Source organism: Triturus cristatus, chromosome 6, assembly GCF_964204655.1.
Source record: "Triturus cristatus chromosome 6, aTriCri1.1, whole genome shotgun sequence".
NCBI classification, from domain to species: Eukaryota; Metazoa; Chordata; class Amphibia; order Caudata; family Salamandridae; genus Triturus; species Triturus cristatus.
In genome coordinates this window covers 1704527954-1704555930 of record NC_140589.1, presented here as the reverse complement: position 1 = coordinate 1704555930, position 27977 = coordinate 1704527954, and the positions used below count along the sequence as shown (strand labels likewise).

General features: G+C 42.3%; 1 protein-coding gene across 1 annotated transcript in view; it reads left to right on the top strand.

Moving 5' to 3' along the window:
* ESRRG (estrogen related receptor gamma) overlaps window positions 1–27977 on the top strand; it is a 1085823-nt gene that overhangs the window by 616009 nt on the left and 441837 nt on the right. The window lies entirely within an intron of this gene.

The following is a 27977-nucleotide window of genomic DNA, read 5'->3' as shown; positions in this document are numbered from 1 at the left end:
AGATAGATAGATAGATAGATAGATAGATAGATAGATAGATAGATAGATAGATAGATAGATAGATAGATAGATAGATAGATAGATAGATAGATAGATAGATAGATAGATAGATAGATAGATAGATAGATAGATAGATAGATAGATAGATAGATAGATAGATAGATAGATAGATACTTGGTGGACATGAGTCCTTTCATCAAACAAGTAAAATTAGGGGTTACATCACTTGAGGAGTAGGTCATGAAGAAAACAGTTAATAAATCAGTGTACAATCAAACGTAATATTTCAGTCACGAGGATGATGAATATAAATATGCCTGATAGTCCAGAGACAGGGTGGGAGAGTCAGCTAGAGAATCAGAGGAGGAAGAATTGTTTTCTGGCAAGGGCAGTTTTAAGTTTGAAACTTCCAATAGAAGGAATCATTTCTTCCCAGGACTCTAGATCCTCTGGAGAAACCATGCTTTTTCTGTTACAACCACGAAGAACGTTTGCAGTCAGAAGATAAGATTTCCGTGGATCGAGATAATATTTTGTATAATTATAAAACTACATTTTCCTTACTGTTTCATGTGTTCTACTCTCTTGCACATTTCATCTTTTTTCCTATGCAAAGTTAAGGGCAGAAAGGTAATAGTAAGACTAAGTGAAGAGGAATCTGCTCACAATCATAGATGAAGCAAGTGTACTTTTTCTCTTTGCCGGGTGTGCTCCCTATAAATGTATTGCTCTTACCAGCAGGGTGCAGTCAGTAGCATAGTAAGGATGTCATGGGCCCTGTTGCAAGCAAGGAAAATAGCACCTGTGACTGCTGTTGAAGTAGTAAAATACATCAATTATCAGGGTACAATGGGCCCTTAAGGGCTCTGATGCTGCACCAATGGTAGCTACGCCCCTGTGTACATTCCATTATTTCTAACCTCATTCCAAGTGCCACATTAGAATCAAGTGCAAAAACCACCTGTGAAATCACCATTTGTGCAGAGCAATGGAAATGAACGCCATAACATAGGAAAAGTTACATTTTTTTGTGAAGTGCATTTTGAAGCTATGTTCACTGTAGAATTTAATCTGGGAAATGTATGTCTACCTTAGGCACAGAAGAAACGAGTGTGGCAGATTTGTAATCAGATCTGAAATTCATCCACCAGATGCTATATTTGGCATACCATTTCTGCACTATGTAATTCACAATGATGTTATGCAATGCAGTGTGGGTGCCAAATGGCTTTATCCTGGAGCGGAAAATTCAGTGCCAGTAATAAAATAAAACAGCTGCTTCTCAGGTGATGCCAGTGAAAGCCAAGTTTTTAAAGGCAGAGCCTGGTGAAAGATGACGCTGACAGTCACACACGGATATTTGGCCTCGTGTTCCTCGTTCAACGCTGAGTTAGCGCCAGCATCAATATCAGCTACACCCCCTCAACTGGGAGTCTAAATGGAGCTCTCTCCGCAGGTGGTCAGATGATGGCCTGTGCTATGGAAGTTCACACTCTTATATTAGATCTCTCTTTTAAGTTGTCCTTTCCTTTCATGAAAGATGTATTCTTCAGTTGTTAAGTGGCAGCCTCTGAAACAGATAAGTATTGTGTGGTATTCCTGACACCACTTTGTGTCCGAAAATGATGATTTATCCTTACAACAGTTCTTAAAGATGACCAGAGAGTACATCATACAAGCATTTTTTCAGCCTCTCTCTGGTAAACGTGGTGCTCCTTCAACTTTTGAAATCAGTATAGAACAAGCTTGACAGTATCTAATCCAAATATGGCATGAATCTTGCAAGGCTGTTGTATTATTTGAAAATACACAGGCAGTGTTCACCTGTCATTTTATATCTCTCTAAAGAAACAAATGACATATTAGTTTAAACGTAGGAATTCTGTGCAGTCTAGCTATTAGCCCTGGCATCCTTGGTGTGGTTTTTCCCTAACATTTTGCCTTCAACCTTCCTGTTCTGCTGACTTTGTTTTTGATGGCCTTAGGACTTTGCGCACTTTACCATGGAAGTGCTTGTGCTCTCTCCTTAAAACATGGTAAACTTAGTTTACACCCAATTGGCCTTTTATGTGTAAGTCCCTGGTAAAGTGACACTGCATGTAACAAGGGCCTGTAGTTTAAATGCTATGGGTGGGCCTGCAACACTAATTGTGCCACCTACTTAAGTGGTCCTTTTAAACATGTCTCAGACCTGTCATTGCAGCCTGCGTGTGAAGCGTTAAAATATTTATTTTGCCAGGTCCAATCCTTCATTTTTAATACATTAGATCACCCCTAAGGTAGGCCCTGAACAGCCCAGTGGTCAGGGGGGCCGTGTATTTAAAAAGTAGCACATGTACTTTTAAGTTTTACATGTCCTGGTAGTGAAAAACACCTACAATTGATTTTCACAACCACAATAGGTTAACATTGGCACCCCTTTATACATTTAATAAGCTGTAACTTCCAATTAGGAGCAGGTACAGAGGTTGAGTTTGCATTCTAAACAATTGTAATTAAATGCCCTCCTTAATGGAAAAGTCATATTTTCTAAAACAATTCTGAAAATGCCACTTTTAGAAAGGCTGTACTTACTGACGATTAAATAATTTCTTCATGCCTGAATGTGGTGGTGGAAATTAGCCAGGGACCGTGATATGAAGGAGAGGTGTCAGTCCCTTCGTAACAAAAGCATTTAATCATAGTGTTGGTGCCAATACTCCAAGTTTTCATGAGAGTGGATAACAGTTCTTTGTCATGAGGAGAACCCCAAATAAAGTTTGGTAATGGGCTCAAAAAGCATATACAAGCATCTGTGCGCCCAACAACCATAGAAGAGTGACACTGAGAACCAGGAAATTAACAACTGTAAAATTAAATATTATTCCTGGATACAGTGGTCTTGTTGTGTTAGGGGTGCACTGTCCATGAATAAGAGCTTATTAACTAAGTGTAATATCATGCACATTCTTTGATGTTTCGTTCTTGTTTTGGACAGCGAAAAATTAGAACTGATCCATTATTGTACATAATTTTGTTTTTTGACCATTGTTGTGCATATTTTTTTGTGTAATTTTTGTTTTTATCCACTTTTGTGTAGTAATTTATGTAGGTGAGAGGGAACAATATTAATGATTCGTTTTGCATTGATCCTTTATGTGTGACAAAAAAACATACATCATTCCTATGATGTTTGAAAAATAAATGGTGATCACTTTTTCTATTGACTATAGTGGTCATGAAAGAACTGAGGTTGTAAAGGTGCAGTCAGTTTTGGCATTGTGTGTTTGTGATAACTTTTTAGAAAGTTGGCACTTCTTTTCCTATCTATTTGGTGCCTGCAGCCTCATCCTGGGTTACATGACTAGGTGTAGCTGACAGTTGGCCTTTGTGTATTGCTCCCAGACAATGAAATAAAGGGAAGATAGGTGTTAGCAGGATGGGGGAACTGTCACCGACCACACTTGCACATTACAAAAGCTCTGCCTGAGCACTCTTACAAAGGGTTTGTCACAAGTGCTTTGTGACCCCAGACAAGCTGGAGCCAGTACAGCGAGGAAGGGGATGCCCAACATCTCAGTGGGTGTAAAAAACCTCTAGAAGCTTCCTCTACTTTAAAGTGAGCACCAACTATAAATGTGGGATTCTTAGACCCAATTCCTTTGTACACTTCTGGACCTGTGGACTCTTCCAGGAAGGACGACTGTGCTGCTGAAAGGACTGCCACTCCGCTGGATTGCTGCTCCGAAGGCCCTGCTGTGTTGACCTGCTGCTCTTCTGACCTTCTACCTTGGTGTGAAGGACTGGACCTGCATTGCTAAACCCAGGAGCCCGATGGGCTCCAAGGCCTAGTTGGCTGGCCACCTGATCAGAGGCCTGAGGGATGTAACAAGCTTCCAACAACCTAGAAACCAGCACCTGGACTCTGCCATCTGTGAGTCCTCACCCTGCCAGTTCTGGGTCCTTGCAAGTGGGCCTGAAAATGCACTGCCAGCCCATTTTTTGATCTAGCAGAACTGACGTATCTCTTCTGCAGCTCAACACAACCCCAAGGAGAACCGATGCATCACCTCTGCTGCATGGACTTTCCTGGCACAAGAACTTTACATCAGCCTCACAGCCCATAGCCTCCTCAGAACTGCTACTGCTCGACGCCTCCTTGACACAGACCCTTGCATCGCAAGCCTCTCATTGACGGCAGCCTCGACGACAATGCAGGATTTGAGGTTGCATGCCAATCAGCTTCTTCTGAATCCACTTGTGTGCAATACAGCTTCAATGCAGAACTTCGCATCATGAGGCCCCTCATTGAAGGCCTCCTCGATGAAGATGCAAAACCTCCTAACACAGGCTCGAAGCTCCTAAGAACAGATTCTGTCCAATGCATTTCTGACCGGGACCTCGTATCACCTCAGCAGAGCAAAACTTCCCTGACAAGGGACTCTGCAACACTTCGCAACCAGAATTTAAGGTACTGTTGGTCAGCAGACCTAACTCAGTCCCTGTAGCCATCCTGCTCTCCATCGTGGTCACCCTGAACTTCTGACTTTTTCCCAGTTTAGGGCAACCCATATCTGCAGTTGGCACTTTGTGGTTTTTGCCACTATTTTCCCTGAAATCTATAAACTTGCTTAACTCAGGTTCTATTGATTGGATTTTTATCCTTTTGTTTTTGATTTATTTATTAAAATGTACTCTATTTTCTAAATTGGTGTGGGATTTTTCTTGTGTTATGTTTTCACTCTAAAACTGTTTCAATTGCTGCACAAATACTTGATGCATTGCCTCTACGTTAAGCTTGACTGCACTTTGCCATCCTACTTTTGCCTGTGACTTCAACCTGACAAAGATTGTGATTCCTGCTTGAGTAAGGTTTCACCCCTCTACAAGTAACCCAGGGGCCTATGCATCAACAATGCCATTTGCGATTCCTTATTAGCGAAAAATAAGGAATCGCTAATAAGGAATAGCAAAAGGCTATGCATGTAGGAATCGCTATTCAAATAGCGATTCCTTAATATTCCTTATTACCGAATCGGTAATACCGAATCGGTAATAAGGAATACCTACCCATTCATTCCTATGGGCTTGGAGGCCCATAGGAATGAATGTAAAGCCAGTCTGTATTAGCGATTCGGTATTACCGAATCGCTAATAGCGGGAGCACTTTCAAGGGTGCCAGGGTGTCAAAAGGACACCCTGTTGCACCCCTGAAAATGATATGTGCACATATGTTGCACACACACATGCTCTAAGGGCATGTGTGTGCGCAACATGAAACTTTGAAAAATGCACAAAAGTGCATTTTTCAAAGTTTTTGCAAATTACCATGCAGTTCATCTTCATGGTAATTTGCTCCCCCTATTAGCGAAATCGCTAATTTTTTAACTTTGATGCATTGCATTTAAGGAATGTCACTTTGGGATTCCTTAAATGCAATCGCTATTTAAGGAATCGGTATTTAAGGAATCCCTATTTAAAGAATCGCTATTTAAGGATTCCTTAAATAGCGATTTCTGCTTTTGGGTTGATGCATTGGGATTGGGTATTTTTTACTTAATACCGGGAGCTATTACCGAATCGGTATTTTACCGACTGGATTTTGGGTTGATGCATGAGGCTGCCAGTTTCTTACCCTAACCTTTTTATGGTTTTCATATTAGATTCAATACCATGTTTTAAAGATCCTTGCACAATGAAGTTGGCTCTTCACATAGTACATATTATTAGGGCTATGAATGCCTACGACCACCCACTGCACAAAAGTTGACTATTAATAAAATGTTGAACAAATATCCCTCCCATACCTTTTTGTTGTTGCTTTCCCCACTTCCTTAACATTGCAGCTATTCTGCTGGCCGGTAGTGGAGCCAAACTGATGTTCTTTGTTTAGTGAAGAAGTATGTTGTGGGTGAGTTCTATTGGAAACCTCTATATAGAATACCAGATTTGAAACCCATAATTCTTTACTTAAATATTGTTTTTCCCTACTCTTACATCAAATGATAGAAAAAATAGACTATAAGGGTGTGATTGACACTGATTTGTCACTTCACTTTAGTATCCCGGATAACGGGAGCAGGGGTGTTCATAAGTCAATAATACTAGGGGGTACGAGTTTGAGAATTCCCAGCTTAAAAGTGTAGGGCTGGTGCCACTGGATGGTGGCAATGGACAAGATTTGAGGCATTAGTTTTCGGTTATTTGGAAAAGTAAGGCCAGTCAGCTTAGGGCGTAAGTGTGATAGTCTGGGCTAAATTGTCCACTCTAGTTCAGTCCTTCTCACAACAGTGTAGGGCAGAGAGCCACAGGAGAGCAGGCTAGCATAAGCCCATATCTAAGATCAGCAGACCAGGCTTTAGACATTCAGCGAGATCAGGCCTTTTAGTTCCCCGGGCCCAGCAGCAGACTACGCTAGGGAGAAGGGAGGAATCAGGAAGCACAGGCTAGATGAAAGCTGCAAAATGGTAGAAAATACAGCAGAATACCTAGCAGTGTGTAGTGAAAGAAGGCAACTAAAACTCCAGGAAAAGAAAGTTTGAAACTACCTGGACCATGAAACCCATGTACACTTTAGTGATTTATACATAAAAGAACCACTGATCAATGGTGGAAATGATCCTCTTTTTGTGTTATGTTCCCTGATTTCTGCCTTTTTTTTGCTGAACCCGTTTTTGTTGGAGGAAGGATTCTATACTATTTACCCCTGATAACCAGTGGTAGAGTGCTTGTGCCCTTAATATCAAACATGTTAATATTGGTATACACCTGAATGGCACCTTTAAGTCCCTAGTATAAGGAACTACAAGTACCCTGGTTCTGTAAATTAAATACTACCAGCGTGCTGCGACACTCATTGTGTCAGCCAATAAAGTAGCACTTTAAAAATCTGTCTTCAGGCCAGCCACTACAGCCTGGGTGTGAGGTTTTAGAATGCCATTTCGACAAGTCAAAATCATACTTTTGGAAGGCCTAAACCTTCCTTTTTAATATCTATGAGTTGCCAACAAGGTATGCCTTATTGCCCGATAAGGCAGGGAGAATAAAATTTAAAAGTAGGACATGTAGAAATTAATGTTTTACATTTTTTGTCAGTAGAAAAACCCAAAGTCGTTTTTTTTTGTGACAAGCCTGGCTCTCCCATAGGCTAACACTAGTTTACACTATTACACTTAATTAGTGCTTAATCAAGGTTGGGGACATCTAGAATTTCTTTCAAGGACTCATTATAATAGAAATTTTAAATCCAATTTAAATGTCAGGTCAGTCTTTACATTAATATTTTGGAAATGTCACTTTTATGAAGTTGACATTTTCCTGCCTAAAATCATAAGGCCTTTCTGAGAGTGTCCAACGTTCACCTGACTACTGATGGCTCTCTTGTGATGAGATGTGTATTGTTTCCTGACAGTAGACAAAGGGCTTTGGTGCGTTGGGGGAGTTTCCCTCCTTGACAGGGTGGCCTGGATAGCTGTGCCCATTTCCTTCCTGAGCTTCAAAGGGTGCCTGCCTTGTCATCGGTAGATGGAGCTTACTCCTAGTCTTTCTTCCCTGTTCTCTTTCTAGTCAGACTGGCTCCGAACCCAGTGGGAGCATGAAAGCTGCCCAGAACTGCATTAGAAGGTGGACAAAGAATTGCCCCCCATCCCCACTCACAAGCTCACTGGACATCAAAGTGGCATTACCATAAATCTCCTCAGAACACTCTTGGACCTGTGGCTGAATCCTGAAGGAAGATTAGACACTTGCCTTGAACCCAAGACTCCAGAAGTGACTCCAATAGTCAGTTGGATGACCTGTTTGAGCTACCGGGCCACAACAAGCTTCCAAAAGCCTTTTCTCCCACACTGCTCAGCTGAACAGACCAGCCCTGGACCCTGCTTCTGCCCTCTGCTTGAATGAGTCCTGGCCAATAAGGAGTGCTCCCCAGATCCTGAATCCTTGGCTGGTGTTAGTAGAGTGTACTATTCCTGCACAAACTGCAAGAGCTGGGAACTACAACCCAGTTAGAGACCAGGATCACTGTTGAGCTGAAGCCCTCAACCTCGATTCACCGGTCACATCCAACTTGTCGGTTTGCTCCTCTAAAGAAGAGTTGACTTCCAAAAATGTTTCTACTTCAGAATGTAGAGGGCTTCACTGAGGCTAACACGAGCTGCATCTGACTAACATTAAGGCCTTTCTGGAGAAGGACTCCAGACTTCAGCTGCTCAGAGCTCTCCTCGCTTTTGTTGACTACTGTACCAGGACCCTGCTCTCCAGTACCTTGCCTACATTGAGCCCCGCTTCAGATCCCGCTTGCAACATGACCTGCTGACTCCTTGTTGATGACCAGTTTTTGTCCAGAAAACTTTCGAAGTCAGAAGGTAAACTTTCCACCCAGACAAACCTGGTCCGTGTGTCAGATAGGCGGATAATCACTGAATTCCTGGAAGGAATGGGGGTGACCGGTCTGGCTTTGAAATGGTTCCAGTCATATCTCTCGGATAGAAGCCAGGCCGTAGCTCTCCCCCCCTTTCAGTCTAAGTTCACCAAAAGCCAGCATGGTGTACCGCAGGGGTCTGCAATAAGCCCCATTCTGTTTAATGTTTACATGCGTCCCCTGGTGGATATTATAAAATCTTATGGCATAGGCTTGGTAAACTATGCAGACGACACCCAGCTGATTTTATCACTGGAGGGAGAGCAGTCGTCTTCCCTGGAGAATTTTCACGCATGTATGCAGAATGTGGCTTGTTGGCTGAGAACTAACTCACTGCAATTCAACGCAGACAAAACTGAAATCCTCTGTACCTCGGGTGGGAAAGTCTCCCCTTCCCTCCCAGTCATCTTCTGGCCTCTTCCCGCAGACCCCCCACTACGACCTGTTGGGGTAATCCGTAACTTGGGAGTTATATTTAATGAAAAGCTGTCCTTGGAGTCACATGTTAACAAGACTCTGGGGACCTGTTTCTCTCTGGTAAGAACCTTGAGGAAGATTCTCCCCCTGCTACCAGTTCATGTGCGTCCCTTGGTAGTTAGGAGTGTGATCCTGAGCAGATTGGATTACTGTAACTCATTGCTCCTAGAAGCCCCTTGATTTCTGATCGGGAAATTGCAGCGAGTTGAGAATATGGCAGCTAAGTTGGCACTGATGCGCCCCGTCAATCTTCCTCCACTCAGGCCCTTGCGGAGCTGCACTGGCTCCCCATAGCACAGAGGATTTATTTTAAGTCCCTCTGTGCTGTGTTTAAGGCACTGCATGGTATGGGTCCCCTTCCATTGCAGATTAAATTTCGTTGGTATATACCCTCTCGCTGCCTTCGATCCTCCACAGCCTGCCGGGTGGGAGTACCTCGAATTAGAAGAACTAGGTTTGGGGGACAAGCTTATAGTGTTACAGCTGCAAGACTATGGAATGTTTTGCCCTTGGAGTTGCGCCAGGTGAAAGACCTTATGGTCTTTCGAAAACAACTTAAAACCTGGCCCTTTCCAAAAATTGAATAATCCTCTATCTGAGTTCTAAATTCTTTCCCCTGGGGTTGCGCCAGTTGAATGACCTCATGGTCTTTCGTTTACTATTTAAAACTTGGCTCTTTCCAAAAAACTTAATATTCCTCTACCTGTTTCTAATTCCTTGCTTTTCCCTCTTCAGCGCCAGGATGCTCATCGAGTTGCAGTGCGCTCTATAAGATACTATTACATTACATTACATTATGTCTGAATTTTTTACTTCGACCCAGTCTTAGGGGCATATCTATGAGCTCCTTTCTCTGCTGTAACGTCACTTTTTGTGACATTCCGGTGGCGCAATCCATAAAATCAAATTTATGAGGTCATGTAAAGCCACTCTGCTTCACTTTGAATGGCCTCATAGATATGTCAAGACAACGCCAATCGCTGACCTGCCTTACTCTGCACTAGGGAAGCGTTCCACAGGCAACGTGGTGGGTGTCCTCAAGCAACACCTATGAATTTTGACACTTCCCCAGATATACAAAACAATGTAAACCTGAGGATGCACCAAAGCCTAATGCCTCACCAGGGGAGGTGCAATGAGGAGAAATAACTTTATTTCTCCATGTGTGTTTCCTTTTTCCATGTGTGCTGCATTTTGCAGCACATATGGAAAGAGGAAAAAGCCTCCTAGGATTTTGTATGTGCAGGAAGGTGCCCCTTCCTGCAAAAAAACCCAATACTGCTGACAACACAGGCACCCTTGCACCATTGTGCAAGAGTACCTGCATTGGTGCTAGGCTGCCGAAATGGCTCCAGCGCAGGGAAAAGGGACATTAATGCACTGTACTGGATAAATACCGTGTATTTTTTCTCTTTCACTTTGATGTACAGCTGCATAGAAAGGTGGCTTGTCGTGCTGCCCTACGCCAAATCCAAATAAACAAGCCCCTTAGCACTTTTTGGTGCTATTTTTAACTCAGAATTTAAAGGCTCATCTCAGAATCTTTTTTATTGGATATTTGTAATTTTGTTATTTCATTTATTAAAATATTCTCTATTTTTCTAAATTGGTATGGGATTTGTCTTGTGTGGGGTTTTCAGTTTATTACTGTTTAAGTACTGCATATATTCAATACACATTGCCTGTTAGTTAAGGCTGAGTGCTATGTGTGAAGCTACCAACTGGTTGAGCATAGGTTTAATTAATGACTCTTGTGGTTCACCCGGATAAGGATTATGAGTATTATTTGAGGTGGGTCTTCATCCCTCTCAACTAATTCTCCAAGTTCTTACAATCCCTCTTTCTTTTTCTTTTGTTAATAGAAAATATAGACAAGTTATCACACATTTAATAATATGAAGGTTATATGTGTGGATTTGTGTGCTGCAGGGCATTGCAGTTTGTTTCATTCTACTGGGGTGCACAATTGTCCTCTTGCTCAGCTTTAAGTGATTGTTATGTTTTGAGGTGCATTTCCTAATTATGTCCTTTTAATGGCATTCTAAGTGTTTGTGGATGGAGTAGGTTTAATGTAACCTTTTCACAATGGTGGTGTAGATTAATGATAGGTTATCATTTGTCAGTATTACTTATAAGGATTTTCCATTGAGGGAGCAAACACAGACAACCGCTTGGCTTAGACAGCATTGTGGATATAGTGGTGACAGGAATTGTGTATAAAGTGTTGTGTTGTTGTAGGGCAATGTTCTACAGTGGCTTGATCTAAATACACTACTGATATAGCAAACACTGAACCATCCTCATTGCTTGTGTCTGATTGATTGCCCTAGGAGTTGTCTTCTCACCCCCTGGCATGTGATAGGACACCCCAATGTGATCACTTAAAGGGAAATTGATTGAAGGGGTGGATGGAACCCAGCTGATGTCAGAAGGGTGTGGGGGATACCAAGTCCATGTAAACACCCTCAACCACCATCCCCTGGTGCCTTTAGGTAGGCGCAAAAGGCAGCGAGCAAGCGGGGGCAAAGGTTACACAAGGATGCTTGTAAGTAAAGCCTTCACCCACTACCTACCTTAATTAGACTACAAATGTTGGATCTAAAATTGCATGCAGTGCTCGGGTGCAGGCACATTAACCATTCAAGGTATTTTAAGAGGGCAGAAACTGTGACGATTGGTTTTGCTGTAGCTGCATGCCAAGTCAGATAAAAAAAAGTCTTCAAATTCATCACAATCCAGTATTATCCTCTTTGAAATATAAACATAAAGCAGCAACTACAAGATGAAAACACATCAAAAGTATTTTAGAACTGTCGAGACTATTCATCAATATGTTTTAATGCAACCAGAGGTAGAATTGCTATGTTAATGAAGAAGAATACAAAGGGTGTAAAACTAACCTCTATTTACTTATAAATTCCTTACCCTTCCATAACCTCAGAATACACAGAAATTTCCAGTCGTTTTCTCTGAGAAAGGAAGAAACGCTTCCTGCCGGTCTGGACACCCATTGGATTCTTACAATAATGGTTAGAAGCCACAGCCAGATATGAGTTATAGCACCAACAGAAAAATACCCAACAGTGGGTATGATGACTGCTCCTGAAACATGAATACAAGCTTCCCTTCATCACAGAATAGGTAGAGCACACCAACAGTTATACAAGCCTCACGTACACAAAATTCACAGATGGGCATTAGCAGTACAAGTTTCCCTCTCTCACACTCTCACGCAAGAAGTACAATACAACATCAATCTAACAACAAGTACAGCTAGGCATCAGAAGTGCAGGATTCCATTCCTCATGGAATGGGTACAGCATGGGCAAAAGTGCAAGCTTCCCTCCTTCAGAGAACAGGTGCAGCTTAGTAACAGCAGTGGAAGATTCCCTCTATCACACTACAGCAGCAGTGCAAATATCGTAATGTCACAGAGCAGGCAAAACTCTGGAATCATCAGTAAAGCCTCCTCTCTCAAATAACAGGTACAGCACGGCCTTCAGTATCAACACCTTCGCCTATTTTATGTGCGCGTTCCAGTATGGTTTAGGCATATTGGTAAGCGCATGGATAGTTGTGAATAAACATCAACACAAGGACACCATAAGGGGTGAATATTAGCATAGAAATGCATGTTATGTTATTTCATGCTGTGCTGTTTTGTTATATGTTATGTTATGTTATGTTATGTTATGTTATGTTATGTTATGTTATGTTATGTTATGTTATGTTATGTTATGTTATGTTATGTTATGTTTTGTTATGCTAGGCTATGCTATGCCATGCTATGTTATGTGTAGAAGGGTGAATGGCTGAGTTGATATGTGAGCAAATTAATGAAAAAGAGGATAGCGGTTTTAATTGGTAGACAACTGGGTAAGTAGAAGACATGTTGGTTCGTGAATTTATGTTTTGATGAATGCTGAATATGTGTGAACAGATGAAAGAGTAAATGAATGGAGATTATATGTGAAAGGAAAATGTCTGCAGATTGAAATTTTGAGCCTGTTTTCACTAACGGTGCTGGCCAATCTGCTTGGTACTTAAAGGTCCCCAGAGATTTACAAAACTGTATTTTAACTCACAGACCATAGGCTACTGGACACTCCTTGACTCATGCAATTACACAGGACCTTTTATCCCTCAAGAAAAAGTTCTAAGCAGAGCTCTTTAGGAGTAGCAAATAGTTTTTGATAAACCTTATAACTTGCAAAAGCATATGATCTCCAGGTTTAAAATTTGAATGTGAAAACTCCATGGAGAAGGTGCTTTGAGAGGAGGAGTCAGTTTCAAATATGTACAGTTTTGCTTTCTCTTCTTTTGCAGTTCACAAAGCCCACATGTGTACTCACCAAATTACAGACATCTTTCAGACTTTAGATAAAACCTCTCATCTGATTTCAGGATCAAGCAAAGTTCAATTAATTCAAATCTGCACTTTATCTCTTCACAACCACCCATCTAATTTCCCATGAGCTTTGCTATTACATAATCAACACTCCTACCAAATGATTAGGGTACCATCTTCTAACCAAAAATAGTGAACGATTGGATGGACATTTCTACCCTTCAGTGGCACTCATTAGGAAATTCAAGTTCTATCTCTTAACAAATTTATACTGCAAATCCCATCACAGTTAATGTCACAGCCATCCCTCTGCTAAAAGGAAAGTTAGGCTAAATTTAAAAGGTTTTCTTTATTTAAAATCCATCACAGACATCGTGGTCTGCTGACCCCAATAGGGCACAAAGCCTGTGACTCTAACCAATCATAGTTGGTCTCAACATGCGGCCTACCTCATGCATATTAATGTATAAATTAAATTACGACCCAATACAATTCAGTATTTTTGTGAACCAACCTATTAATGCATAGGTTGGTTCACAAAATAGTGCATTCCATAGAAGCCAGTGCGCAAATTTCAACCACTTCTACTGAATCAGTTTCAGTAGACTCCTAATAAGAAATGACAAATTGCAAATCATTATTTGATGCAATTTACGATTTCTTCCGTGACTCTTTGACACTCAGGCCCCAAGTACGTATTTCACCCATTAATTCACTCTTACGAATTAGCGATAGTTCGTTTTTATTTTGACTTCACGCAAATATCAATAAAAAGGGATGTAAACATTATATTTACAAAAACTGAGTCTTTGGTAAGCTTAATCATTAAATAAACCGTAATCATTTTCTCAGAAGTTCTGCGGGTGCCAGCTCGTGCTCCATTCATATTGTTCCAGGAACTCCCCAGCCTCTGCTGAATGATCCTGTAATGAACAGAAACCGAGTCTGCGTCGACAGGAGCCATCCAGTCTAGATCAAAATGTGCCTTTTCTCTTTTCCTCCAGTTTATCTTGAAGCAGTGAATGGCTTTTGGCAATGAATACACTACAGGAAAACACCTTTTACCTCCCTAAACTCTATGCTGTGTTGGTCTCAGCACAAATATTTACTGTGTTATCAGACAGCCGCTCTTATGGCGTTGCGGCTTGTTTGTTAAGTTCTGATAACTAATGTATTTCCACAGGAGACGATGAATTAACAAGGTTTAGCGTCTCTCCAGTGTATGAGCGTTTGTTAAGAATAGATTTGAAGATAAGAGAGTGTGAAGTCTACAGTAGTTTCTTATCTGTTTGAAACATTTTAACTCCTTGGGTTACTTCGAGGTGATGGCTAATCAAGCTTGTGCTAACCAGGCTTTCTGTGGGCCGGACTTATCAGAGGAAGTTGTCTCTGAGCTAAGCCGCAAGAGATGTGGGCAAATTATAAAAAATAAAGGGGGCATATTAGCAATAGATGGCGATAAATATCGCAAAGCACAATTAGCGCTTTTTTATTTATCGCTGGAATTTTTCACCCGGTTAGCGCGTTATTAACAACGTGTATCACCGAGGCGATAAAAATTCCAGCGATAGAGGGGATATTGCCGTTCTCCATGGAACAACGCTGGTTTTCCAGCGATGTTCCATGGAAAATGGTGATAACCTTGCTGATACAACCCTGTGGTCGTATCAGCATAATCCACTCCCAATGGTAAGTATAGCTAAGTCAGGATTTTAGCAGATGTTAGTTTTTGGCAAAAAACGTGATTTTCGCCAAAAACTAACGTCTGCTAAAATCCTGAGGGCCACCTTGTAAATATCGCGATGTGTATGTAGCGATAATTTACAAGGTAGTCTATCAGGGGTACACCCAGTGACGCCCACTTTGCATCTCATTATAGATGCGTAGCGAGGCGTCGGGAAATCGGGTGTTAACATGCGCTAATGCATGTTAGCATCCCCTTGTAGATAGGGCGATAATCTTAGCTCTGCTTTTTTGGCTTTTAAAGCCAAAAAAGCGGAGATAAGCCCTTGTTAATATGCCCCAAAGGTTTGCAAAGGAAGGTAAAGGTAACTGTATTACTTTTCTTCCTTGCCACATGCAGATGAAATATCAAATTACATTTTGTAGTGCCATAAACAGTAACTCGGTTATTCACTTTTCAACTATCTTAGCAAAATTATGTTAAACCTCATAGAATGTAATAATTTATGCCAAAGTAGTCTATCAGCAACCTATAGGCAGAGGTATAGTTTTGTTGTGTGTTTTCGGTGTGACACTCCCAAATAAATGCATGCTTGGCTTGGTAGTCGGGTCTGGGAGCCTTGAGTCGGGTCTGCTATGTCGGTTTTTCTCGTTGTTCTCATCCCACTAACACAGTTTAATTTTTTCATTTTTGTATTGCGATACTTGCAATATTGTATTGCGATACTTTTACCAAAAGAAATAGTAAATACATACCTATAGAAGTTCTCTTTGAATTGGTGCAAATTTACAACATTTTGGAATACACAAACATTTGCAGCAGTGGCTTGGAAAGCAGAGCCGGTATTAGTTTTCCAGGCACACTGCTGGTAATCAAACACCCAGAAGGTGATGGGACAAATTCATGTAAACAGTGTAACCCTTGGCAAGGTAGCATTCCAACCTATCATTTTTCGACCAGTGTTCCATTCTAGAAAGAGGCCCACCTAATGCAAATCAGAACTGTCCTTGTTCCTCATGGGAACAGTCCATACAGAACCATTGTCTTTTCACCCATCCACCATGCGGCCCACCACTTTTTTAGTTGGGACATTTGAGATTCACATCCCCAAATCTCACTTACTAAGCTATGTTTCTAACTGTAGGAAATTACAATCCAACCAGCGCTAAAGACAAAAGGTGATCTGCAACTTGCTACTAAAGTCCTTGCTCGACATAACCAGTTGGCATTTGTGTGTTTCTGAAGCCTAATGCATCACAAAATACGGCATGCAGTGCATGTTGGGGAATAATGTCTGAGGCGTAGATGAAAACAGTCAGTGTCTTTCTGTCTGCTCTGGTAATCTTGGAATCAGGTGAAAAAACTGTTTGGAACCAATTTCAAATTTACGTTTGTGTGCAAATTACACTCAGTATGAGGTTTTGCCTTTCCCATTCTTCTGGTATGGCAGTGAGCAAAGCGACCGACATATGGTTGGAATGGTTGGAAAGACTAGTACACCATGCTGTTCCCTGCCCGGCAACTTGAAAAAGGTGCAACAATGGCCTGAGGAAATACTATTACAAAGCAGTGATAAAATTAAATCCTAGCATGTTCCGCACCCAATGGTGTTATGATCCTGGGTCTAGAAGTGTAGTCAGTGGCTAATTCAGAACTCATGACCAAATAGTGATAAATTTCAAACCAGTTAACCTTGTGTGACTCACACAAAACTGCCAAAGAAACATTTAAGTTAAATTCACCAGAGTAATGAAAAAAGTGTCAATCAATGAGCACTAGACAAAAGCCTTAACGTGTCAGCCCACATCGACTCTATGGCAAGAAATGCCATGCACAGACAAGGACTCAACAAAAAAAAATCAAAACTTTCATCCCTGAGAGTGACCTCAAAAATGTGGTGCAGGTGCTTGTCATATCTAGACCTGGCTATATAAAAATGCCATACTCACCGGCACCCCAGAAACTCACCTGGCTTTAATGAAAGCCACGCTCAATGCAGCAAACACACTCATCTCAGGAGCATTACGCTTTGTTCACACCACGCACACACTCACCATGCTCGAGTGGCACTAAGCCTAACCACTTGCATTTGCTCAGGGTAGCATACTGACCCTTCGATCTTTTGCCAAGCATCCTATCTCAGCATGAACCCAACAGGGTCAAGACTGATTTGCATATTGCTGGGTCCATATTGTTGGGTCCAAACTGTGCTGGCATGGTTAGCAAAACAATGATGCCAGAGTGATCGGCAATGGTTAGAATTTTTGCAAGCATTGGTCCTGTCATCTTTTCTGTGTTTGCTGTACTGCCCTAAGTGGCAAAGGTATGCATAGATGTAGGTCCTTTGCTCTCTGAGGCACTAGAGCCAACCTACATATGACTGACTAGCCTCAATTAGGGTGAACCTGGTCTTGCGTTGCCTGTGTTCTGGTGTAGGGTGGACCTGGCCTGAATTGCTCGGGCTGGAATGTTCCTATTGGAGAAGTGTCAAAACTGATTTGCATATGGCCGGGTCGAAACTTAAATGGCAGGGGAGAAAAAGAACAATAGTTTGGAATGCTATCCAGAGCAACTTCCAGTGGCTAGACTTATTGGAAGCATCCATCCAGTCACCATTTTGTGTTTGATGTACTGCCCTAAGTGACAAGGGTATGCCCAGATGTGGATCCGGTGCTCTCTAGGCCATTTGAACTAAGCTACACCCGAATGAGACAACTCAATCAGGGCAAAACCAGTCTTGGGTTGCCTGTGTTCCAGTTTAGGGAGGACCGACATGGCAGTTCTGGCTGGACTGTTCCTCTCGGAGCAGGGTCAAGACTGATTTGCATATGGCGGGGTCCAAACTAAGGTGGCATAGTGGACAGAAGAACAACTGGTTGGAATGCAACCCTGAGCAATTTCCCACGGGTAAACATATTACAAGCGTTCCTCTCATCAACTTGCAAGTTTTTGATGAAAATGGTGTACTTCCAAAGAGCAAAACTACTTTAATTTGATTGCCATTTATTGTTTTCGAACATCTGTAGGGCTCCACCAACCTTCCCCTTACCTCTGTCCAAATCATGAATTCCATCCAATTCTAGAAACATATAGTTTATATATATATGTTCAATTAACATTTGAATCATATATTTGGATTTGCAAGTATATAAATAACTCAAAGAATGTATCTTAAACATTGTGACTGTTCCATGGAATTTACCCAGAAGAATGTTCCATTGTTATTACATGCTGTATTATACCCTCTCTGTTATGTGATACTTTACATGTTCTATGGTAAAAGTGGATTGAAACCTGCTTCAGTAATAGAGTTCTAGATGATTGAAAGTGAACTCTTTATAATAATCAGATGAAATTTGTAAGATGTTAATGCACCCTTTCTGCAGAGGAGAAAAGATATCTTGAAATGTATGTCAGACATTATGAAATACTTGGGGCATATTTGCATGCATCCTGCGCAACTGGAGCATCACCTTTTTTGATGCTCCTGTGGCACAGTGAGCTGGCCCATATTTACAAGGCCACGCAAAGCCACCCTGCGTGTCTTTTCATGGCCTTGTAAATATGAACCCCTTTCACACATCACTGTGCATGAAAGGTGAGTTCCACAGGTGTTGCTGTGGGTGTTCTTATGCAAAACCCATGGATACTGACGCATTCCAGATTTGCAAGGTTTCAGATTTTAATACCTCCTCAGGAGTGGCGCAATGAGGAGAAATACCTTTAATTCTCCTTGTTTTTTCCTCTTTCTATGTGTGCTGCAGAAGGAGGAAAATGCCATCATTGATTTCTTTGGTGCAGAAAGGTGTCCCTTCCTACCAAAAACAAGCATCCCTGTGACGAAGGCACCCTTACACCGTGGTGCAAGGGTGCCTGTGTTGGCGCTAGGCAGCCGATTGTGCGCCAGCACAGAGGAAAGCACTGGGATGCGCCATATTGTTGTAAATACGATGCGTCCCTGCACTTTCCTAATGACGCAGTTCGGTGCAGCAAGATGGCTTGCAGTGCTGTGCCATTATCTTGAAAATATGCCCCTTTATCCCCCAAGGTGGGCCGGACAGAGGGGATGTCGTGCAAGGGTATCCTAGAAGGGGAAGGGAGAGGGCTGGTGTGGACTGACCATGTGGAAAAGGAAACTCTTTTACATCCTTCTTTTCTCTGTGCAACTGCACCCAGAGTGGTAATCCTTAGGAATACTAGTACTCATTCTCTGAGCTATGCAGACTACTATCCCATCTCACACTCCTGTGCTGCCTGCTAATCGATAGAAGAAGGCCTTCATTAAAGGAGCCTCTGGCCCTTCCCTCATTCTGGTGAGGTGCATGGAATTAGGGGACCAGAAGCAGTGCTGAAGCTGTCGCAAAAGCAAATGGTTGCCCATGGCTCTTGGGCACACCTAAGGCTATAGAGGCTCAATGCCTGAACATCCTCTTCTCTCTTCCCAACAGACAGCGTGAATTCCTTTTACAGCGTCTGACCCACCCACTGGTGCTGTGATACCACCCACATTAGCAGCTACAGTGGGTGCTGCCCCGGCGCGCCCCTAAATGTTGTGAGTAATCATTTCTATCTACAGTCAAAATCCATAAATGGCACTATGACACAGATGAGGGATGTAGGTGGAGGGGTAACAAATGAACCAAGTACAGCAAAGGTGACAGAGAAAGAGGCATAATGAAAATGGGGGTAAAGGAGTTTGTGGAAAATGGAACTGGGAGAGAAAAAGGTCAGAAAGAAAAAGTAACGAGTGAAGATAAGAAATATACATGCAGTAAAAGAAAGGGTTGAAGAAGGAAGGAAGGAAGGAAAATGTAAAGGACAGATAAGCAGAAGAAAGGCACAGTTGCATGGAAGGTGAAAGGAAAAGTGGAAGAAAAGATTAAGGGAACGATGGAAAAGTGAAAGGAAAGATGGGCGAAACAAAAGATGAAATGGCGACAGGATCAATTACTGGATGGATGGATGGATGGATGGATGGATGGATGGATGGATGGATGGATGAATGTGGGTATTTTGATGAATTGACGGAAAAAATAATCCGGGGAAAAAATCTTCTGGGAGGGTAGGGCTTGCTCGCTTCTCTCTAAGCTGTCAGTGGTATGCTTTAAAGTGGGGGTGTTTTAATTTCCTGGGTAACCCGTATCTATCCCAGAACACAAGAAACAGCACCATCATTCCATCTTTCTTGGGAGGAGAATCATTTGAACAGTGGCGGCTCCTCGTGGGAGTGCTGTGGGGCGGTTGGGCGGGGTGGGTGATGGGGGATGGGCAGGGTGGGGAGTAGTAAGCGCCGGCATAAGGCCGAACGGAGTTCAGTTAATAAATAAATAAATAAAACAAATTTCATTGCGCTCGCTGCATTGCAGCACGCGCAATGAAATTTGTTTAATTTATTTATTAACTGAACTCCGTTCGGCCTTATGCCGGAGTTTACTACCCCCCACCCTGCCCATCCCCCGCCCCGCCTCACCGCCCCGCAGTACTCCCACGAAGAGCCGCCACTGCTTTTGAACTGGATGAGATGAGGATATGGAAGCTAGCCATACTGGGCTATGAGGAGTGACCATAAGCATGTGCCTTTTGACATCTGAAACATGGCTGCCAATATAACTTGAAAAATAGAAAGACCTGAAACAAACTATATTAAGAGACTCAGGGGCATATTATCAAGCACGGCGTTAAAATTATCGCCGCTTTAGCGGCAGAAAACTGCCGTTAAAGCGGCGATAACGGGCTTGATAATATGCCGCAGAGAATTCCAATAGAAGCCCACGTTGACACCAGAACATGGGATTTTATGGGAATTCTTAAGGGCATATTATCAAGCCCATTATCGCCGCTTTAGCGGCAGTTTTCTGCCGCTAAAGCAGCGATAATTTTAACGCCTTTTCTTGATAATATGCCCCATAGTTGTCTTATGCCAGATAGTTAGATACTTGATCATAGCTTAAAAATTAAAAACAGAGTCCAGATTCCAGAGTGTGTCATCTCAGAGGGAGCTTGGCAAGAAGATCTTTATATGTTGTGCAATTCAGTGGGTCTCCACCAAATCTAAACTTGATTATTCTTAGAAAGGACATATTTATGAGTGCTTCCCCCGCCTTTTCAGATTGATTGATGTTGGAATTGAAACTGTGTGCTTATACTTATCTAAAAAAGTAATGTAAAATTGCTTCCCCCCTTTGACTATTTAGCTTCCCTGCAAATCCATAGTAAGTTGGCTCAAAAAATTCACCACTAAGGTGGAAGCTAAATGTTATACATGGGCTGCAGTGAACTTTTATATCACCCACATACGATTACAAAAAATATGGTATCCATTGTACCTTTTCTGGCTGCAGTTTAAAATCCATCAGCAGCACATATCAGAGAAAATTGCTTTGTAAAAAAAACACATTGTGTGTATTAGCTAAGCCTGCCCATCTCTCAAGTACACCCTATAACCACACAGGGTTGGGTGTTTCATGTATAAAAAGGGTTTGGAATGCTAAATAGCAAATAAAGTATGTTACGACAAGTAACAAGCTGTTTGTCTCTGTGCACATAAAGGAGCATTTTCCTATGTGAGGGACTAATTGTAACTCAAGTCTATTTTTAGAGTTTTACCTAGGAAGTAACAGAAACTTGTGAGAAAATTCCCTTTGCTAATTTATCAAAAATGCAAGTGGTGAGAATAGATTTTAAAACTCTGTGGTGGTACAATTACTTATGAAAATCAACCTTTGTACTCCCTAAAAAACGAACAGACATAAATAGTTCTTCTGATCACCTTCCTGTGCTCCATTTGCAAAATTTAGCAATCCAACCAGATGTGAAGTGCTGTGCTGCCAGGGGACAATACATTCATTTTGAGAGATAGGAAGCACATGGTGCAAACCATGGATAATTTAACTGGGATGGGGCACCTGGAAGGGGAAAACAATGCACTGAATCGCAGAGGATCAAAGTATTAGTCCTTCTTTTAACGTCAAGAGGCAATAAGGAGTCTCAAGTGACACAAGTTGTCAAAAGCAGGAGGTGAACCTGTTTTCTTGTCACAGAGAGGGGTGTATTCTCATTTCCATAGGGCTGGATGTAAGATGGGACTCAGAGCTCTTGAACCAAGGAGCCAGACTGCCAGGGTCAGCTTTAGCACTGGTGGCGCCCTGTGTGACAACGTTTGTTGGCGCCCCCCCAATGACAACCTCCTCCACGGATTCCCTTATGATCATCATTTGACAGTTCCCCTTCAAGACTCCATAACCACTGTCTCTTAGATTCATTTAGTTTTATAGCGCCACTCATACCAATGTAAGATGTCAGAACACTTTACATCACACACGCATTGCACAGAAACAATCAATCGTCGCTGTGTATATCAGTGTATAGGAAATGTTACATAAGACATAGGTCTACAAAGAGTTGGAGTCACATTTCATCCATACTGGTAGGCAGTTTGGTGTAAGGGTCCTTTGAATGGAAAAGCACAAATTCAGAATTTAAAATGTAAAACCATTGTTAGGGGTTTCCTTTAATAATAAGAATTGGTTCTATCCCCCAAAAAACCTTTTGCAATTAGATGTAAAGTGTTGTGCTGCCATGGGATAATGCATTAATTTTGAAGTACAGGAGGCACATTGTGCAAACCATGGACAACTTAGCTGGGTTGGGGCATCTGGGAGGGGGGGAAATGGACTGAATCACTGAGGATCAAAGCAATAGTCCTCCTTTTAACATCAAGAGGCAATAAGGAGACTCAAGGGACCTGTTTTCTTGTCACAGAGAGGGGTGTATTCTCATTTCCATAGGGCTGGATGTAAGAAGGGACTCAGAGCTCTTAAACCAAGGAGCCTGACTGCTGCTGCTTTTGATAGAGTGCCCTAGGAAGGATTAGAAGGGAAAGAAAATGCTGGAGAAGATGACTGCATTCTAGTGGAAATTCTTCAGGCATTGGGGCCAGGGAAGTCTCCAATCACTGGCTAGTGCACTGGATATAAATGGCACCCAATTACAGCAGAGAGACACAGACTCCAACAAATGGGTAAGCAATGTTTGTTGGCCTGGAGAAAGCATATGAGAGATGAAGAAGAATTCTATATGATGTGCTAGGGAAAACACCTGATGGGCTTCTCCTCTCCGATTGTAACCAGGGACTGGAACTGCTCTGCCAGAGCTCCTGTCGACTGACTGAGTGATAGAAACGGCTAAAGAAGAGCTCCATTAAGTGTGGAAAAACACACTACTTCAATAAGGATGGACTGCACTCGATCCCCTGTGAGCCCTGGCTGTAGAGACATATAGATCCCAGGGGCCTACTCCGAAATCTGGGAGCTAAAAAAAAGTCACGTATTGCCTTTGCCAGCATCAAGTGTTAAATATTAGTACCTTGTTATTTTTCTGACTTCTAGACGGCATGAAGGGGGCATCAATGCTGCATCAGAAAGACGTGACCTAGTTCAGTGAATTTGTTGTGTCAAGAAGCCCTCACCAGCTACAAACTCCCACTTTGCCCAGGCGACGAAAGCTGAGAACCAGAAAGACACTCAGTCTAAATGCAGGACATCTAACCAAGATGAGTTGTCAAATTCATCCCTTTGAGGAAGTCTTCTATATGAGTTTGATGACAGTGTATCCAATTTGAGGGTCCCTTGCTGAATTCTACATCTTGCCCTACCCTGCTACTAGAAACTGACGATCAAAAAGTAACAAAGCGACAAAGAAAAATCTTTGGCCTGTGTTACCCACAAGGCATGCCTGATCCTCTCTACTCGTTCATCGTTATCGTAAAGCTACACCCATTCACTTTAATTGGCACATTGGTGTTTCTTGGTACCTTTTGCCTTCATATTTGAAAACAAAATCATATCTTGGGTTCCTAAATCTCTTTGTAGCCATTTTTTTGTGTAATATTGGTTTAGGAATTTCATTGTGCTGTGTTCTGAACTTTCATGTTGTTTCTTCGTGCTTGAAAGAATCATCAATTTCTCTTGGAAATAACTTGCTTGTGCTGTAGCCACCAGGGATGAGCTGAGTTTCTCACTGAACTGTGATGTGACTTAATAAGGTTGAGTTTTAGTGAGATGACAGGGTCGCACCATACAAAAATTAATAACCCACCTTCAGCAACTATCTTAGGGGAGGCATTCATAGAGTCTTACATTACCTTTGAAGACATTATTACCTACATGTTGACTCATTTACCACAAATGAAGTTAAAATAGAAATCAACTCCAAAAAATGCAAGACTCCATGGCCTAATAATGTACCAGTCTGCATGTTAAATGTTCACCTTCTGCTCTGTACTTTTGTCATCTTCTGGAAAGCAAACACAATTCGTGTCACTTATGACCCAGTCCTGGTAAAAAACAGAGACCAAGATTAGCTCAATTCACCGCTGCACAAAAACCTGCAGCATTGCCTTGTGAATACAACAAAAATAGTTGACCACATTATTTACAATACGTTTGTGTGTAAACAATGTCATCAACGTGATGCTAAACACAATTTAAAAGTGTGCTACTGTGCAAAAACAAGCAACTTGTGTCTTAGCGCATATGGACTGGAGTCAAACTCTCCATTGCAAAACTTTATATGCAGACAATTGACCAAGTACTACTCGTGTAATATGTGTAATTCACCAAACTGCAAATGTTCCACTTGGGAAAGTGCCACTGTCAGAAATCTGGGCCAGAGTGTCTCAGGGCAGGCAGGTGGTGCTGAGCCCCATTGTAATAACTGGAGCTTTTTGCCACTTGTATCCCCGTTTTGTGGATACCTTAACTGGGCACCAAATGCTCCTCTTTAGTACTTGACTCTTAGAATAGGAGTCAGTGCTTTGTCTCACGAAAAGAAAAATTACTTTATTACACCTACTACTATAAATGCTGCACACAAATGTATAAACGTATACAGATGGCAACTGTCAACACCTATCGTCACGTCCTTTAAACGGCCTGACAACCAGCAAGAGGCACACACTAAAAAAGCTCCCACAGATCAGGTAACTCCATAAATGCACCCTGCATCCCCTGTCTTAAAGTACCTCCAATGCAGGCGGCGCCTTTCTGGGTGGTGTTTGGCTACTTTTGCGCCTGAAGTTGCTGGAACACTCTGGCCACAGGAGTTTTGATTTGAAACGTTAAATGTTTGTGCTTTACTAATAGATGATTTTTGAGTACTCTCCCTTTCATCAGGAAGAGCTCAGGCCTGTCTTTCTGCCCGGTAGTACTTGACAGTCTGCTGACAAAGATTGTTTGCCAGCACCCAGGACCTGCTCTTCTGTCTAGACTCCTGACACTTATCCTTGGCCTGGGGGTATCCGAGCACCTGTATGTCCATCGGGAGTCATGAGGTATTCCTTTAAGGGTTGTTCCCCACACAACCAGTCCACAGAATTTCCAGAGGAACCCTATCCTTCATGGCCTCCCTGTGGTCCACCCTCTTCTGTCACTCAAAGTGAGTAGGGTGGACGGTGCCACTGGCCATGGGGACACAGATATTGACCGTTGGAATCAGTACAAGTCCAGAGTATCCTGCCACTGCAGACAGGTTAATCGACAAAGGGTCCATCTACCCTTGTCTTCTGCAAATCCCATTTCTCCTCTCAAAGTTTCTCCAGTAAGTGGGGGTTGAAAGTGTAGAATGTGGGCACCTCTGCCCCATTCAAAAATAACCCGTAACTCCACAACTATGAGAACTCTTCCTGCACAGTGAGCTGGGACTTTCAAAATGGTGACTTCAAATGGTCAATGATCACAGCTCCCTCAGATGTTTACTCCGCCACTAACTACCACTGTTAGACTGGTTAGTTCCCACCAAACCATCAAAGGGTGTGTCTAGAGACAATGGAAATGGCATGCCCTTGCTTGTCAGGCACCGTGAATTAATCTATGCAGATGCTGTCCCACTGTCTTCTTCTTCCAGGAACAGGCTTAATCAACCTCAGATGAGCCAGTTGGGTATGGAAGATTTTGATCTACCTGCTGACTAGAAGAGTATTTAACTTGTCCCTGCAGGCTGAATCAAAGCACACATCTAAGGACTGACTTAATATATATGGCCAAGACCCAACCTACATGAAGGAGTGCAGATATGGCTAAATTAATATATTTTCACCTGGGACCTTTATCTACATATAGAAAGAAATGTTAAACTCTTCTATAGTTTGAGCCAATGCAAAATTGTTATGTTGTTGCAACTCTCACCTACACTAGGAATATACTATGGATTTACAGTGTAGCCCTACAGACTAGTCATGGAAGAAATGCTAAATTTGCATAATTATTTTAATTCATGTTAGACGAAAATCCTCATATTACTTGAAATCTAGCATCAGGCAATTTCATGTCATTTTTGCACAGGAGAGACTCGTTCATGCAGAAAATATTTTGACAAGAGACATTTGTGCTTGAAAGAGTCTCCTCACAGTATCTCGCACGACTTTTATACCTGAAGTGTGCGCTTGTGGGGAAAAAAAAACATGTGAAATAACTTCAAACCACATTTCACCATTTAAGCATAATTCTACAAAATGTGAGGATAATTTTGCGAAATTGTATGGGCAAAAATGGTATGATTATACCAACATTACCATAGTCTCCAACAGTAGACTAAAATGAGGATATTTATTTTTGGATGCCAAATTAAATTATAAGCCAGCACAGGCCTTTGTCACACCAGTGACAAGCTACTTTCGTGCAGATACTGGCAGAGTTAGACATTTCAACTGCATGCGCAGCCTGCGTACAATTGCGCATGCATGTGAGCACAGATTCACATGCAACCAGCCCAGAGCCTCTTACCCAAGCTGCACAGCAGCAGACCCTGACAGTTACCTATCAGCAATCATCACCACACATGTGTTTGTGATGGCGGATCCGGTGACATCTCAATGACTGGGAAATCTGCCTTTCTCCACCCATCCCATAGGGTGACTGTACTCAAAGGGGGCTAATGGAATAGCTGATATTATTGTGGCGATTCTGCAATCACACTCATCTAAGTGAGGCTTTAAATCAAATAACTGAAAGTTCACAAAGGTCACGTGTGATGTTCTCATGGCAACAGTCAACTAGGATGGAGCGAATAACTTTGACCCTATAAATTGGACGTTCTTTAATAGTTTAAAAAAAAAAAAATTATTTTAGAAGTTTTATATAGCGCTGGCCTGACCCGAGGGTATCGGAGCGCTTTACAGAAGATACATTGCAGAGATTCACAACAAACGAGACAAAAGAACGACACAATAACATTGCAGGAAGCTGGTTGATGGCTCTGCTTCGTAGTCATGGGACATCTGTTTCGTAGTCTCGAGGACATGGTGTTGGAGCAGTGCGGGGTGTCTGTTACCCCGCTCCGAATGCTCCTGTTCTTATTATTGAACTAATGAAAACACTGTTATCTAGAGCGAGTGCAATCGTAGTAATCAATGACGTAAAATCTTGCAATTTCCCGACAAGATTCTCCTCTTTTCCATGACCTTATTTTATATTATTCTAGAACCCGTGGAAATTGTAATTAGTAAAGATAAAATCATTACCATTATTACGCAATGTGGTCAAATGTATAAACCTTACATGTGTACTGAAGGCATGCGTTTGTTTACTAATCCTAGCAAAACTGTACCAAGTGCTTCTAAGATGAATTATCTAATTATGAGTTAAATGTCCAAAAGAGAGAAGTATTGCCTATATTTTGTTTTTAGCTTGGACGTTTACCGACCATGTATGAGGCCTAATGCAACAGAGACTAGGGGGTCTATTATGATGTCGGGCGGATCGCCACCGCCCGCATGGCGGTGGCGATCCGCCAGACATCATCCCCCGCCCGCCTCCCATTTCCCCCAAGCCATATTAAGAGGGTGGGGGTACCGCGGCAGACGGGAAGACCGTCCGCCGCTTTTCCGCCCGGTCAACGAGTCGACCAGGCGGAAAATGGTTGAATATGGTGGCGGTGTCCATCCATATTACGATGGGAGCGGGAAGCAGCCAAAGGCATGAGGCTTCCTCAGTTGGGGGCCCGTTGCGGGCCCCCAGGATGTTGAGGGTGTGGGGGGGCACATGGGGGGTACCTATGGTACCCCCCTGCAT